Source organism: Arachis hypogaea, chromosome 18 (genome assembly GCF_003086295.3).
Source record: "Arachis hypogaea cultivar Tifrunner chromosome 18, arahy.Tifrunner.gnm2.J5K5, whole genome shotgun sequence".
In the NCBI taxonomy this organism is placed as follows: domain Eukaryota; kingdom Viridiplantae; phylum Streptophyta; class Magnoliopsida; order Fabales; family Fabaceae; genus Arachis; species Arachis hypogaea.
In genome coordinates, this window is record NC_092053.1 from 31000432 (window position 1) to 31017500 (window position 17069).

The 17069-nt window shown below is 40.6% G+C and overlaps 1 non-coding gene across 1 annotated transcript; it reads right to left on the minus strand.

The window, feature by feature from the left end:
* Window positions 1–430: 430 nt before the first annotated feature.
* Window positions 431–538, minus strand: LOC112773447 (small nucleolar RNA R71). The gene has a single exon (XR_003187996.1). It is a non-coding gene; the product is annotated as a small nucleolar RNA R71 (small nucleolar RNA).
* Window positions 539–17069: the final 16531 nt, after the last annotated feature.

The following is a 17069-nucleotide window of genomic DNA, read 5'->3' on the forward strand; positions in this document are numbered from 1 at the left end:
AGAGGACTTTACTGAAATTTTCGAAAAAGAAGGAGACATGGCCGAAAATAATAACAATGCAAGGAAGATGCTTGGTGACTTTACTGCACCAAATTCCAACTAACATGGAAGAAGCATCTCAATTCCTGCCATTGGAACAAACAATTTTGAGCTAAAGCCTCAATTAGTTTCTCTGATGCAACAGAATTGCAAGTTTCATGGACTTCCATTAAAAGATCATTTTCAGTTCTTAAATGAATTCTTGCAGATCTGTGATACTGTTAAGACCAATGGGGTTGATCCCGAGGTCTACAGGCTTATGCTTTTCCTGTTTGCTGTAAGAGACAAAGCTAGAATATGGTCGGACTCTCAACCTAAAGATAGCCTAAACTCTTGGGATAAGCTGGTCACGGCTTTCTTAGCCAAGTTCTTTCCTCTTCAAAAGCTTAGCAAGCTTAGAATGGATGTTCAAACCTTCAAACAGAAAGAAGGTGAATCCCTCTATGAAGCTTGGGAGAGATACAAGGAACTGACCAAAAAGTGTCCTTCTGACATGCTTTCAGAATGGACCATCCTGGATATATTCTATGATGATCTGTCTGAATTATCTAAGATGTCATTAGACCATTCTGCAGGTGGATCCATTCACCTAAAGAAAACGCCTGCAGAAGCTCAGGAACTCATTGACATGGTTGCAAATAACCAGTTTATGTACACTTCTGAAAGGAATCTTGTGAGTAATGGGACGCCTCAGAGGAAGGGAGTTCTTGAAGTTGATGCTCTGAATGCCATATTGGCTCAGAACAAAATATTGACTCAGCAAGTCAATATGATTTCTCAGAGTCTGAATGGATTGCAAGCTGCATCCAACAGTACTATAGAGGCATCTTCTAAAGAAGAAGCTTATGATCCTGAGAACCCTGCAATAGCAGAGGTGAATTACATGGGTGAACCCTATGGAAACACCTATAATCCCTCATGGAGAAATCATCCAAATTTCTCATGGAAGGATCAACAAAAGCCTCAACAAGGCTTTAATAACGGTGGAAGAAACAGGTTTAGCAATAGCAAGCCTTTTCCATCATCCACTCAGCAACAGACAGAGAATTCTGAGCAGAATCCATCTAACTTAGCAAATATAGTCTCTGATCTATCTAAGGCCACTCTAAGTTTCATGAATAAAACAAGGTCCTCCATTAGAAATTTGGAGGCACAAGTGGGCCAGCTGAGTAAAAGAGTCACTGAAACTCCTCCTAGTACTCTCCCAAGCAATACAGAAGAAAATCCAAAGAGAGAGTACAAGGCCATTGATTTGACCATCATGGCCGAACCTACAAGGGAGGAGGGAGACGTGAATCCCAATGAGGAAGACCTCATGGGACGTCCTCTGAACACTAGAGGGTTCCTCAATGAGGACCTGAAGGAATCTAAGGCTCATACGGAGACCATAGAGGTTTTATTCAACCTGCTTCTGCCCTTCATGAGCTCTGATGAGTATTCTTTCTCTAAAGAGGATGAAGACATTACTGAAGAGCAAGTTGCTAAGTACCTTGGTACAATCATGAAGCTGAATGCCAAATTATTTGGTAATGAGACTTGGGAAGATGAACCTCCCTTGCTCACCAATGAACTGAATGCATTGGATAGGCAGAAATTACCTCAAAAGAAACGGGATCCTGGTAAATTCTTAATACCCTATACCATAGGCACCATGACCTTTGAGAAGACTCTGTGTGACCTGGGGTCAGGCATTAACCTTATGCCACTCTCTGTAATGGAGAAACTTGGGATCTTTGAGGTGCATGCTGCCAGAATCTCATTAGAGATGGCAGACAACTCAAGAAAACAGGCTTATGGACTAGTAGAGGACGTACTAGTAAAGGTTGAAGGCCTTTACATCCCTGTTGATTTCATAATCCTAGACACTGGAAAGGATGAGGATGAATCCATCATCCTTGGAAGACCCTTCCTAGCCACAGCAAAAGTTGTGATTGATATGGACAGAGGAGAATTAGTCCTTCAACTAAATGAGGACAACCTTGTGTTTAAAACTCAAGAATCTCCTTCTGTAACCATGGAGAGGAAGCATGAAAAGCTTCTCTCACTGCAGAGTCAACCAAAGCCCCCACAGTCAAACTCTAAGTTTGATGTTGGGAGGCCACAACCAAACTCTAAGTTTGGTGTTGAACCCCCACATTCAAACTCTAAGTTTGGTGTTGGGAGGTCCCAACATTGCTCTGAATATCTGTGAGGCTCCATGAGAGCTCACTGTCAAGCTATTGACATTAAAGAAGCGCTTGTTGGGAGGCAACCCAATGTTATTTAATTATATCTATTTATTTTCCATTGCTATTTTATGTTTTTTTAGGTTGATCCTCTTGTGGAGTCACAAAAACTACTAAAAAATCAAAAACAGAATGAAAAATAGCATTGAAAATAGCACACCCTGGAGGAAGAATATTCTGGCATTTAAATGCCAGAAACAAGCATCTGTCTGGCGTTTAACGCTAGAAACAAGCACCAAGCTGGCGTTTAACGCCAGAAACAAGCATCAACCTGGCGTTAAATGCCAGAAACAAGCTACATTTGGGCGTTTAACGCCAAAAACAGGCAGCAAGCTGGCGTTTAATGCCAGACATGCATTCTAAGGGCGTTTTGCACGCCTAGTTGGTGTAGGGATGAGAAATTCTTGACACCTCAGGATCTGTGGACCCCATAGGATCCCCACAGGATCTGTGGACCCCACAGGATCCCCACCTACCCCACATCTTCTTCTTTCCTCTTTACACCTTTCCATAACACTCTTCCCCAAAATAACCTCCACCAATCACCTCCATACCTCTTCCCTAAATACCCTTTTCACACATTACAACAACCACTTCTCCCCCTTGGCCGAATACACTTTCTCCCTCCATCTCCTCCATTTTCTTCTTCTTCTACTACTTATTTTCTTCTTTTTCTTGAAGATGAGCAAACATTTTAAGTTTGGTGTGGTAAAAGCATTGCTTTTTTGTTTTTCCATAACCATCAATGGCACCTAAGGCCAGAGAAACCCCAAGAAAGAGAAAAGGGAAGGTAATTGCTTCCACTTCTGAGTCATGGGAGATGGAGAGATCCATCTCAAGGGTCCATAGCTCAGTAGTAGAGCATTTGACTGCACAACAAGAGAGCCCACTCATGGACCTCAACAAGAGCATGAGGAATTCCCTCACCAAGAAATCTCTGAGATGCCTCAAGGGATATATTTTCCTCCACATAACTATTGGGAGCAACTAAGGATAGGAGCACCAAAATCACTAGGGATGAAGCAACAAAGGCAAGGAAGAGACATAGAGGAGCTCAAGAGCACCATTGGTTCTTCAAGAAGAGGAAGACGCCACCCTCACTAAGGTGGACCCGTTTCTTAATCTCCTTGTTCTTATTTTCCTGTTTTTCGTTTACTATGCTTTATGTTTATGTTTGTGTCTTATTACATGATCATTAGTATTTAAGTGTATATGTCTTAAAGCTATGAATGTCCTATGAATCCATCACCTTTCTTAAATGAAAAATGCTTTAATTAGAAAAGAACAAGAAGTACATGAATTTTGAATTCATCCTTGAAACTAGTTTAATTATTTTGATGTGGTGACAATACTTTTTGTTTTCTGAATGAATGCTTGAACAGTGCATATGTCTTTTGAAATTGTTGTTTATGAATGTTAAAATTGTTGGCTCTTGAAAGAATGATGAAAAAGGAGAAATGTTATTTGATAATCTAAAAAATCATAAAATTGATTCTTGAAGCAAGAAAAAGCAGTGAATACAAAAGCTTGCAAAAAAAAAGAGAGAAAAGAAAAATGGCAAAAAAAAAAAGAGAGAAAGAAAAAGAAAAAGCAAGCAGAAAAAGCCAAAAGCTCTTTAAACCAAAAGGCAAGAGCAAAAAGCCAATAGCCCTTAAAACCAAAAGGCAAGGGTAATAGAAAGGATCCAAGGCTTTGAGCATCAGTGGATAGGAGGGCCCAAAGGAATAAAATCCTGGCCTAAGCGGCTAAACCAAGCTGTCCCTAACCATGTGCTTGTGGCGTGAAGGTGTCAAGTGAAAACTTGAGACTGAGCGGTTAAAGTCGAAGTCCAAAGCAAAAACAGAGTGTGCTTAAGAACCCTGGACACCTCTAATTGGGGACTCTAGCAAAGCTGAGTCACAATCTGAAAAGGTTCACCCAGTTATGTGTCTGTGGCATTTATGTATCCGGTGGTAATACTGGAAAACAAAGTGCTTAGGGCCACGGCCAAGACTCATAAAGTAGCTGTGTTCAAGAATCAACATACTGAACTAGAAGAATCAATAACACTATCTGAATTCTAAGTTCCTATAGATGCTAATCATTCTGAACTTCAAAGGATAAAGTGAGATGCCAAAACTGTTCAGAGGCAAAAAGCTACTAGTCCCGCTCATCTGATTGGAGCTAAGTTTCATTGATATTTTGGGATTTATAGTATATTCTCTTCTTTTTATCCTATTTGATTTTCAGTTGCTTGGGGACAAGCAACAATTTAAGTTTGGTGTTGTGATGAGTGGATAATTTATACGCTTTTTGGTATTATTTTTTCATAGTTTTTAGTATGATTTGATTAGTTTTTAGTATATTTTTATTAGTTTTTAAATAAAAATCACATTTCTGGACTTTACTATGAGTTTGTGTATTTTTATGTGATTTCAGGTATTTTCTGGCTGAAATTGAGGGACTTGAGCATAAATCAGATTCAGAGGCTGAAGAAGGACTGCAGATGCTGTTGGATTCTGACCTCCCTATACTCAAAGTGGATTTTCTAGAGATATAGGAGTCCAAATGGCGCGCTCTCAATTACATTGGAAAGTAGACATCCAGAGCTTTCCAGAAATATATAATAGTTCATACTTTGCCCGAGTTTAGATGACGCAAACTGGTGTTCAACGCCAGCTCTCTGCCCTATTCTGGAGTTAAACGCCAGAAACAGGTTACAAAGCAGAGTTAAACACCAGAAACAGGTTACAAACTGGCGTTTAACTCCAAGGAAGACCTCTACACGTGAAAGCTTCAATGCTCAGACCAAGCACACACCAAGTGGGCCCGGAAGTGGATTTCTGCATCATTTACTCATTTCTGTAAACCCTAGTAACTAGTTTAGTATAAATAGGACTTTTTACTATAGTATTTACATCTCTGGACGTTTAGTTCTTAGATCATGGAGGCTGGCCATTCGGTCATGCCTGGACCTTATCACTTATGTATTTTCAACGGTGGAGTTTCTACACACCATAGATTAAGGTGTGGAGCTCTGCTGTTCCTCATGAATTAATGCAAAGTACTATTGTTTTTCTATTCAATTCAAGTCTATTTCTTCTCTAAGATATTCATTCGCACACAAGAACATGATGAATGTGATGATTATGTGACGCTCATCATCATTCTCACTTATGAACACGTGCCTGACAACCACTTCCGTTTTACATGCAAACAAGCTTGAATGTGTATCTCTTAGCCTCTTGATCGTGAGATCAGAGTCTTCGTGGTATAGGCTAGAATTATTGGCGGCCATTCTTGAGATCCGAAAAGTCTAAACCTTGTCTGTGGTATTCCGAGTAGGATTTGGAAAGGGATGGCTGTGACGAACTTCAAACTCGCGAGTGCTGGGCGTAGTGACAGACGCAAAAGGATTACTGAATCCTATTCCACCAGGATCGAGAACTGACAGATGATTAGCCGTGTGATGGCAGTGCATTTTGGACCATTTTCACTGAGAGAACGGGATGTAGCCATTGACAACGGTGATGCCCAACATACAACTTGCCCTGGAAAGGAGTATGAAGGATTGGATGAAAGCAATAGGAAAAGAGAGGTTCAAAAGGAATAATAGCATCTCCATACGCTTATCTGAAACTCTCACCAATAAATTACATAAGTATTTCTATCCTATTTTATATTTAAATTATATTTTAATTATCAAATCTCCATAACCAATTGAATCCGCCTGACTGAGATTTACAAGGTGACCATAGCTTGCTTCAAGCCGACAATCTCTGTGGGATCGACCCTTACTCACGTAAGGTTTATTACTTGGATGACCCAGTGCACTTGCTGGTTAGTTGTGCAAAGTTGTGACAAAGAACTAAGATTATGAACATGCGTATTAAGTTTTCAGCGCCGTTACCAAGGAATGAACGATCACGATTTCGTGCACCAGGGAGGTATACCTGAAAAATGTAGTGATCCAGGTCCATGCATGGTTAATTGTACCATTGGAGGTGTAATATTTTCTGACTGCATGTGTGATTTAGGAGCGTGTGTTAGTATAATGCCATTGTCTATATATGATACTTTGAGGCTCTCTCCCTTAAAAAGGTCGGCAGCTCGTTTTGTGTTAGCATATAAAAGCATTATTACAGTAGTTGGAATTGCTGAAGATGTATTAGTGAGCATTAAGGGGCTCACATTTTCCATTGACTTCTATATCCTGGAAATGCCCCCTAATAACTCAGGAAGACCATCATCAATCCTGCTTGGAAGACCATTCCTGAAGACTTCGAAGTTCAAGCTGGATGCATTCTCAGGAACTTACTCCTTTGAGATAGATGGCAGAGCAGTGAGTTTCAGTTTAAATGAAGCTATGAAGCACCCTCCAGAAGATCATTCTATCTTCCAGTGCGACATCATTGATGAAACTGTAGCGAAAGTTCACCAAGAAGAAGTAGAAGAGAAGCACATGGAGCAAGGTCCAAGTGTGGGGACACCCTCTGAACACAATGAGGACACTTTGCCATTATCACTAGTCCCGGATGATCCAGAGCCTAGCCATGAGCAAAAATTGGAATTAAATCCCCTTCCTCCACACCTCAAGTATGCTTACCTTGAGGATAATCAGAAGTTCCCAATTATCATTGTAAGGGAACTCACTTCCCAACAGGAAGAGCAGCTGCTTAGTGTGCTGAGAAAACATAAGAAAACAATTGGGTGGAGCTTGGCGGATATAGTAGGCATCATCCTTCAAGTTTGTGAGCACAAAATATTCTTAGAAGAGGGAGCAAAGCCTGTCTGTCAACCCCAAAGAAGATTGAATTTCACCATCTTAGAAGTTGTCAAGAAAGAAGTGACCAGGCTGCTTGAAGCAGATATAATTTACCCCATCTCAGACAGCGAATGGGTCAGTCCAGTACAAGTGGTGCCCAAGAAGTCTGGAGTCACAACAGTAAAGAATGAGCATGGAGAGCTCCTGACAACTAGAGTGCAGAATTCATGGAGGGTTTGCATTGACTATACGCATCTCAACCAAGCCACTCGCAAGGATCATTACCCCTTGCCATTTATTGATCGGATGTTTGATCGCCTGTCAGGTAGATCTCATTACTGTTTTTTAGATGGTTATACAGGCTACTTTCAAATTTATATAGTTCCTGAAGATCAGAAGAAGACTACTTTTACATGTCTTTTTGGAACGTATCCATATAAGAGAATGCCTTTTGGCTTATGTAATGCACCGGATACTTTCCAAAGATGCATGATGAGTATCTTTTCAGATCTTATTAAGAACTGTATGGAAGTATTCATGGATGATTTTAGCGTTTATGGTGATTCCTTTAACCTTTGCTTGGATAGTTTAGCTAGAGTATTAGACAGGTGTGTTAGTTCAAACCTTGTATTGAATTTTGAAAAATGTCACTTTATGGTAAAACAAGGTATTATACTAGGACATGTTGTGTCTAATACTGGTATTTCTGTAGATCCAGCAAAGGTAGATGTCATTTCTAGTTTACCTTACCCCTCCTACGTGAGGGAAATCCGTTCGTTCCTTGGCCATGCAGGTTTCTACAGGAGATTCATTAAGGACTTCAGTAAGGTAGCATTACCTTTATCCAGACTGCTGCAGAAATATATTGAGTTCGAGTTCAATGAGGATTGCTGATTAGCGGATAATTTATACGCTTTTTGGCATTATTTTTAGGTAGTTTTTAGTATAATTTAGTTAGTTTTTACTATATTTTTATTAGTTTTTAAATAAAAATCACATTTTTAGACTTTACTATGAGTTTGTGTGTTTTTATGTGATTTCAGGTATTTTCTGGCTGAAATTGAGGGATTTGAGCAAAAATCTGATTCAGAGGTTAAAGAAGGACTGCAGATGCTGTTGGATTCTGACCTTTCTACACTTGAAATGGATTTTCTAGAGCTACAGAAGCCCAATCGGTGCGCTCTCAATTGCGTTGGAAAGTAGACATCAAGGGCTTTCCAGCAATATATATATATAATAGTCCATACTTTGCCCGAGTTTTGATGACGAAAACTGGCGTTCAAACGCCAACTTCCTGCCCTATTCTGAAGTTAAACGCCAAAAACAGGTTGCAAACCAGAGTTAAACGCCAGAAACAGGCTACAACCTGGCGTTTAACTCCAAAAAGAGTCTCTACACATGAAAGCTCAATGCTTAGGCCAAGCACACACCAAGTGGGCCCGGAAGTGGATTTCTACATCATTTACTTATCTTTTGTAACCCTAGCTACTAAACTACTTTTAGTGATTTATTTTATATCTCTGGTTAGTCTTTGAATAATTTTATGTTCAGAGATCATGTTTAGGGGGCTGGCCATTCGGCCATGCCTGGACCTTCATCACTTATGTATTTTCAACGGTAGAGTTTCTACACACCATAGATTAAGGTGTGGAGCTCTACTGTTCCTCATGAATTAATGCAAAGTAATATTGTTTTCTTATTCAATTCAAGCTTATTCCTATTCTAAGATATTCGCTTGCACTTCAACCATGATGAATATGATGATCCGTGACACTCATCACTATTCTCAACCTATGAACGCGTGCCTGACAACCACTTCCATTCTACCTTGGATTGAGCGTTTATCTCTTAGCCTCCATTCTGAAAGATCGGAGTCTTCGTGGTATAAGCTAGAATTATTGGTGGCCATTCTTGAGATCCGGAAAGTCTAAACCTTGTCTGTGGTATTCCGAGTAGGATCTGGGAAGGGATGACTGTGACGAGCTTCAAACTCGCGAGTGTTGGGCGTAGTGACAGACGCAAAAGGATCACTGAATCCTATTCCAACATGATCGAGAACTGACAGATGATTAGCCGTGCAGTGACAGCGCATTTGGACCATTTTCACTGAGAGGACGGGAAGTAGCCATTGACAACGGTGATGCCCAACATACAGCTTGCCATAGAAAGGAGTATGAATGATTGGATGAAGGCAGTAGGAAAGCAGAGGTTCAGAAGGAACAAAGCATCTCCATACGCTTATCTGAAATTCTCACCAATGAATTACATAAGTATCTCTATCTTATTTTCTGTTATTTATATTTTAATTATCAAAATCCCATAAACATTTGAATCTGCCTGACTGAGATTTGCAAGATGACCATAGCTTGCTTTAAGCCGACAATCTCCGTGGGATCGACCCTTACTCACGTAAGGTTTATTACTTGGACGACCCAGTGCACTTGTTGGTTAGTTGTATCGGAGTTGTGAAAAAGAATTTGAGATTATGAACGTGCGTACTGAGTTTTTGGCGCCGTTGCTAGAGATCACAATTTCGTGCACTAATTGCATGCAAGCATTTGATAAGCTGAAGATTGCCCTGACTCAAGCTCCAATTGTGAGAGGACCAGACTGGAGCCAGTCATTTGAGATTATGTGTGATGCCTCCAACCAAGTAGTAGGAGCGGCGTTGGCTCAGCGCGAAGGTAAGGATCCTTTCGTAATTGCTTATGTGTCTAAGATCTTAGACGCTGCTCAATCTAATTACACTACTACTGAAAAAGAGCTTCCTGCTATTGTTTTTGCTCTGGATAAATTCCGAGCCTATTTACTTGGTACTAAGGTGGTAGTGTACTCAGACCATGCAGCTCTAAAATATTTATTAGCTAAAAAAGAGTCCAAACCAAGGCTAATACGTTGAATACTGCTGTTGCAAGAGTTTGATTTAGAAATTAAGGATAGGAGTGGTAACCAGAATTTAGTGGCAGACTACTTGAGTCGTCTTGAGCACATTAAGGATGACTCCACTCCTATCAATGATACTTTCCCATTGGATAGCTTGCATGCAGTATCTGAAGTAGCTCCTTGGTATGCACCTGTAGCTAATTATCTAGTTAGCCATACTTTTGGTGGACGAAATTGTGATTACACTTTGATTATGTAAAATTCATTGCTCTTTCTTTCCCTGGCAATGGCGCCAAAAAAACATGATGCCAATACCATGGTTCACAACTTCGCACAACTAACTAGCAAGTGCACTGGGTCGTCCAAGTAATACCTTACGTGAGTAAGGGTCGAATCCCACGGAGATTGTTGGTATGAAGCAAGCTATAGTCACCTTGTAAATCTCAGTCAGGCAGATATAAAATAGTAATGGGGTTTTCGAAAATAATACTAAAATAAGGATAGAAATACTTATGTAATTCATTGGTTAGAATTTCAGATAAGCGTGTAGAGATGCTTTCGTTCCTCTGAGTCTCTGCTTTCCTGCTGTCTTCATCCAATCAATCTTACTCCTTTCTATGGCTGGCTACTTTCGATCTCTCTCGGGAAAATGGTCCAAATGCTCTGTCACAGCACGGCTAATCGTCTGGAGGCATCACCTTTGTCGTTGGTTGCATCCTATTCCTCCCTGTGAAAATGGTCCGATGCGCTGTCACTGCATGGCTAATCATCTGGAGGTTCTCGATCATACTGGAATAGGATTTACTATCCTTTTGCGTCTGTCACTACGCCCAGCACTCGCGAGTTTGAAGCTCGTCACAGTCATTCAATCCCAGAATCCTACTCGGAATACCACGGACAAGGTTTAGACTTTCCGGATTCTCATGAATGCCGCCATCAATCTAGCTTATACCACGAAGATCCCAATATCTCGGACTCGGTCCCCTGTATTAGTAATCTAAGAGATACTCGTTCAATCGAAGGTAGAACGGGAGTGGTTGTCAGGCACGCGTTCATAGGGAATAATGATGATTGTCACGTTCATCACATTCAGGTTGAAGTGCGAATGAATATCTTAGAAGTGGAATAAGTTGAATTGAATAGAAAATAGTAGTACTTTGCATTAATCTTTGAGGAACAGCAGAGCTCTACACCTTAATCTATGGAGTGTAGAAGCTCTACCATTGAAAATACATAAGTGAAGGTCCAGGCATGGCCGAGAGGCCAGCCCTCAAAACGTGATCAATAGATCAAAAGATAATCCAAAGATCCCAAGATGTCTAATACAATAGTAAAAGGTCCTATTTATAATAAACTAGCTACTAGGGTTTACAGAAGTAAGTAATTGATGCATAAATCCACTTCCGGGGCCCACTTGGTGTGTGCTTGGGCTGAGCTTGAGTGTTACACGTGTAGAGGTTATTCCTGGAGTTGAACGCCAGCTTTTGTGCCAGTTTGGGCGTTGAACTCCACTTTGCAGCTTGTTTCTGGCGCTGGACGCCAGAATTGGGCAGAGATCTGGCGTTGAACACCGGTTTGCGTCATATAAACTTGGGCAAAGTATGTACTATTATACATTGCTGGAAAGCCCTAGATGTCTACTTTCCAACGCAATTGGAAGCGTGCCATTTTGAGTTCTGTAGCTCTAGAAAATCCATTTTGAGTGCAGGGAGGTCAGAATCCAACAGCATCAGCCGTCCTTCTTCAACCTCTGAATCTGATTTTTGCTCAAGTCCCTCAATTTCAGCTAGAAAATACCTGAAATCATAGAAAAACACACAAACTCATAGTAAAGTCCAGAAATGTGAATTTAACATAAAAACTAATGAAAACATCCCTAAAAGTAACTAGATCCTACTAAAAACATACTAAAAACAATGCCAAAAAGCGTATAAACTATCCGCTCATCACAACACCAAACTTAAATTGTTGCTTGTCCCCAAGCAACTGAAAATCAAGTAGGATAAAAAGAGGAGAATATACTATAAATTCCAAACTATCAATGAAACATAGCTCCAATCAAATGAGCGGGACTTGTAGCTTTTTGCCTCTTGAATAGTTTTGGCATCTCACTTTATCCATTGAGGTTCAGAATGATTGGCATCTATAGGAACTCAGAGTTCAGATAGTGTTATTGATTCTCCTAGTTCAGTATGATGATTCTTGAACACAGCTTCTTTATGAGTCTTGGCCGTGGCCCTAAGCACTTTGTTTTCCAGTATTACCACCGGATACATAAATTCCACAGACACATAATTGGGTGAACCTTTTCAGATTGTGACTCAGCTTTGCTAAAGTCCCCAATTAGAGGTGTCCAGGGTTCTTAAGCACACTCTTTTTTTGCTTTGGACCTTGACTTTAACCGCTCAGTCTCAAGTTTTCACTTGACACCTTCCCGCCACAAGCACATGGTTAGGGACAGCTTGATTTAGCCGCTTAGGCCAGGATTTTATTCCTTTAGGCCCTCCTATCCACTGATGCTCAAAACCTTGGGATCCTTTTTATTTGCCCTTGCCTTTTGGTTTTAAGGGTTATTGGCTTTTTGCTCTTGCCTCTTGGTTTTAAGAGCTTTTGGCTTTTTCTGCTTGCTTTTTCTCTTTCTTTCTATTTTTTTTCGCTCCTTTTTTTTTCTGCAAGCTTTGTTCTTTGCTGCTTTTTCTTGCTTCGAGAATCATTTTTATGATTTTTCAGATTATCAAATAACATGTCTCCTAGTCATCATTCTTTCAAGAGCCAACATATTTAACATTCTTAATCAACAACTTCAAAAGACATATGCACTGTTCAAGCATTCATTCAGAAAACAAGAAGCATTGTCACCACATCAATATAATTAAGCTAAGTTCAAGGATAAATTCAAAAATCATGTACTTCTTGTTCTTTTGAATTAAAACATTTTTCATTTAAGAGAGGTGATGGATTCATAGGACATTCATAACTTTAAGACATAGTTACTAACTACTAATGATCATGTAATGAAGACACAAACATAGATAAGCACATAACATAGAAAACGAAAAACAGAAGAAATAAGAACAAGGAATGAATCCACCTTAGTGATGGTGGCATTTCCTTCTTGAGGAACCAATGATGTCCTTGAGTTCTTCTATGTCTCTTCCTTGTCTTTGTTGCTCCTCCCTCATTGCTTTTTGATCTTCTCTAATTTCACGAAGGATGATGGAGTACTCTTGATGTTCCACCCTTAGTTGTCCCATGTTGGAACTTAATTCTCCTAGGGAGGTATTGATTTGCTCCCAATAGTTTTGTGGAGGAAAATGCATTTGAGGCATCTCCGGAATCTCATGGTGATGAGCTTCATATGCCTCTTGAGCTCCATGAATGGGCTCTCTTGCTTGCTCCATCTTTTTCTTAGTGATGGGCTTCTCTTCCTTAATGGGAATGTCTCCTTCTATAAAAGCTCCAGCTGAGTAACATAGATGGCAAATAAGATGAGGAAAAGCTAGCCTTGCCATGGGGGATGACTTTTTGGCTATTTTGTAGAGTTCATTAGAGATGACTTCATGAACTTCTATTTCCTCTCCAATCATGATGCTATGAATCATGATGGCCCGATCCACAGTAACTTCAGATCGGTTGCTAGTGGGGATGATGGAGCATTGGATGAATTCCAACCATCCTCTAGCCACAGGCTTGAGGTCCAATCTTCTTTGTTGAACCGGCTTGCCTTTGGAGTCAATCTTCCATTGAGCTCCTTCCACACATATGTCCATAAGGACTTGGTCCAACCTTTGATCAAAGTTGACTCTCCTTGTGTAGGGGCGTGCGTTCTCTTCCATGTTTGGCAAGTTGAACGCCAACCTCACATTCTCCGGACTAAAATCTAAGTATTTCCCCCGAACCATTGTAACATAGTTCTTTGGATCCGGGTTCTTACTTTGATCATGGTTCTTGGTGATCCATGCATTGGCATAGAACTCTTGAACCATTAGGATGCCGACTTGTTGGATGGGATTTGTTAGAACTTCCCAACCTCTTCTTTGAATTTCATGTCGGATCTCCGGATACTCATTTCTTTTGAGTTTGAAAGGGACCTCGGGGATCACCTTCTTCTTGGCCACAACATCATAGAAGTGGTCTTGATGGGCTTTGGAGATGAACCTTTCCATCTCCCATGACTCGGAGGTGGAAGTTTTTGTCTTCCCTTTTCCTTTTCTAGAGGATTCTCCGGTCTTGGGTGCCATCAATGGTAATGGAAAAACAAAAAGCTTATGCTTTTACCACACCAAACTTAGAATATTGCTCGCCCTCGAGCAAGAGAAGAAAGAATAGATGAAGAAGAAGAAGAAATAGAGGAGAGGGAGAAGGGGTTGTGTTTTGGCCAAGAAGAGAAGAGAGGGTTGTGTTGTGTGAAAATGATGAAGAATGGATGGTTATATATAGTGGGGGGAGAGGGGGTTAGGTTCGGCCATTTAGGGTGGGTTGGATGGGAAATTGATTTTGAATTTTGAAGGTAGGTGGAGTTTATGAGGTAGGTTTATGGGGAAGAGTGGATGGATGTGAGTGGTGAAGAGGTGATGGGGAAGAGAGATTGAGGTGATTGGTGAAGGGTTTTGGGGAAGAGTGTTTATGGGATTTTGTGAAAGAGGGGTGAGAAGAAGTGAGTGGAGGTAGGTGGGGATCCTGTGGGGTCCACAGATCCTGAGGTGTTCAAGGATTTACAATCTTGCACCAAATTAGGCATGTAAAATGCCCTTGCATACAACTCTGGGCGTTCAGCGCCAGGTTGGTGCTTGTTCTGGGCGTTGAACGCCCATTTGTAGCCTATTTCTGGTGTTGAACGCCAGAACCATGCTTGTTTTGGGCGTTTAGCGCCAGCTCTCCTCCAGGGTGCATTTCTGGCGTTCAAACGCCCAGATGCTGCCCATTTCTGGCGTTCAGCGCCAGAACCATGCTCTGTTCTGGCGTTGAACGCCCAAAACATGCTTCTTACTGGCGTTTAAACGCCAGTAAGGTCTTCCTCCATGGTGTGATTTTTCTTCTGCTGTTTTTGATTCCATTTTCAATTTTTATATTTATTTTGCGACTCCACATGATCATGAACCTATAAAGACATATAACTAAGAAAAATATCGTTAGATAAATAAAAATTGGGTTGCCTCCCAACAAGCGCTTCTTTAATGTCAATAGCTTGACAGTGGGCTCTCATGGAGCCTCACAGATGTGCAGAGCTTTGTTGAGACCTCCCAACACCAAACTTAGAGTTTGGATATGGGGTTTTGACACCAAACTTAGAGTTTGGTTGTGGCCTCCCAACACCAAACTTAGAGTTTGACTGTGGGGGCTTTGGTTGACTCTGCTTTGAGAGAAGCTTTTTGTGCTTTCTCTCCATGGATGCAGAGAGAGATCCTTGAGTTGTAAACACAAGGTTGTCCTCATTTAATTGAAGGATTCACGTCCTCCTCTCTCTCTTTGGGTTCGGCCATTTTGGTTATGTCAATGGCCTTGCACTCTCCTTTTGGATTCTCTTCTGTATTGCTTGGGAGAGTACTAGGAGGGATTTCAGTGATCCTTTTACTCAGCTGGCCCACTTGTGCTTCCAAATTTCTAATGGAAGACCTTGTTTCATTCATGAAACTCACAGTGGCCTTACATAGATCAGAGACTAAATTTGCTAAGCTAGATGGATTCTGCTCAGAATTCTCTGTCTGTTGCTGAGTGGATGATGGAAAAGGCTTGCTATTGCTAAACCTGTTTCTTCCACCATTATTAAAGCCTTGTTGAGGCTTTTGATCCTTCCATGAGAGATTTGGGTGATTTCTCCATGATGGATTATAGGTGTTTCCATAAGGTTCACCCATGTAATTTACCTCTGCTATTGCAGGGTTCTCAGGATCATAAGCTTCTTCTTCAAGAGAAGCCTCTTGAGTACTGTTGGATGCAGCTTGTATTCCATTCAGACTCTGAGAAATCATATTGACTTGCTGAGTCAATATTTTATTCTGAGCCAATATGGCATTCAGAGTATCAATTTCAAGAACTCCCTTCTTCATAGGCGTCCCATTATTCACAGGATTCCTCTCAGAAGTGTACATGAACTGGTTATTAGCAACCATGTCAATGAGTTCTTGAGCTTCTGCAGGCGTTTTCTTTAGGTGAATGGATCCACCTGCAGAAGTATCCAATGACATCTTTGATAGCTCAGATAAACCATCATAGAATATATCCAGGATGGTCCATTCTAAAAGCATGTCAGAAGGACACTTTTTGGTTAACTGTTTGTATCTTTCCCAAGCTTTATAGAGGGATTCACTTTCTTTTTGTTTGAAGGTTTGAACATCCACTCTAAGCTTGCTCAGCTTTTGAGGAGGAAAGAATTTGGGTAAGACCGTGACCAGCTTATCCCAAGAGTTCAGGCTGTCTTTAGGTTGAGAGTTCAACCATATTCTAGCTCTGTCTCTTACAGCAAAAGGGAAAAGCATGAGCCTGTAGACTTCAGGATCTACACCATTAGTCTTAACTGTATCACAGATCTGCACGAATTTAGTTAAGAACTGAAAAGGATCTTCAGATGGAAGTCCATGAAACTTGCAGTTCTGCTGCATCAGAGAAACTAGCTGAGGTTTCAGCTCAAAATTGTTTGCTCCAATGGTAGGGATAGAGATGCTTCTTCCATGTAAATTAGAATTTAGTGCAGTAAAGTCACCAAGCATCCTCCTTGCATTATTATTATTTTCGGCTGCCATCTCCTCTTCCTGTTCGAAAATTTCTGACAGGTGCTTGCTGGATAGTTATAATTTAGCTTCTCTTAGTTTCCTTTTCAGAGTCTTTTCAGGTTCTAGATCTGCTTCAACAAGAATATACTTGTCCTTGCTCCTGCTCATATGGAAAAGAGGGGACAGAAAAATAATAATAATAGAGATCCTTTTTGCCCAAGCATAGATGTTCCCTTATGTGAGTAGAAGAAAAGAAGAGAAAATCTGAACTCAGAGAGAGAGAGGGTTCGGATTTTTGGGGAGTGAGGGAGAGATGTTAGTAGATGAATAAATAAAATAGAAGGAGATGAGAGAGAAGGAGAATTTTCGAAAATTAAAATCAAAAATTAAAATAATTAGTTAATTAAAAAGAAATTTTGAAAAAGAGGGAAGATATTTTCGAAAATTAGAGAGAGAGATTTAGTT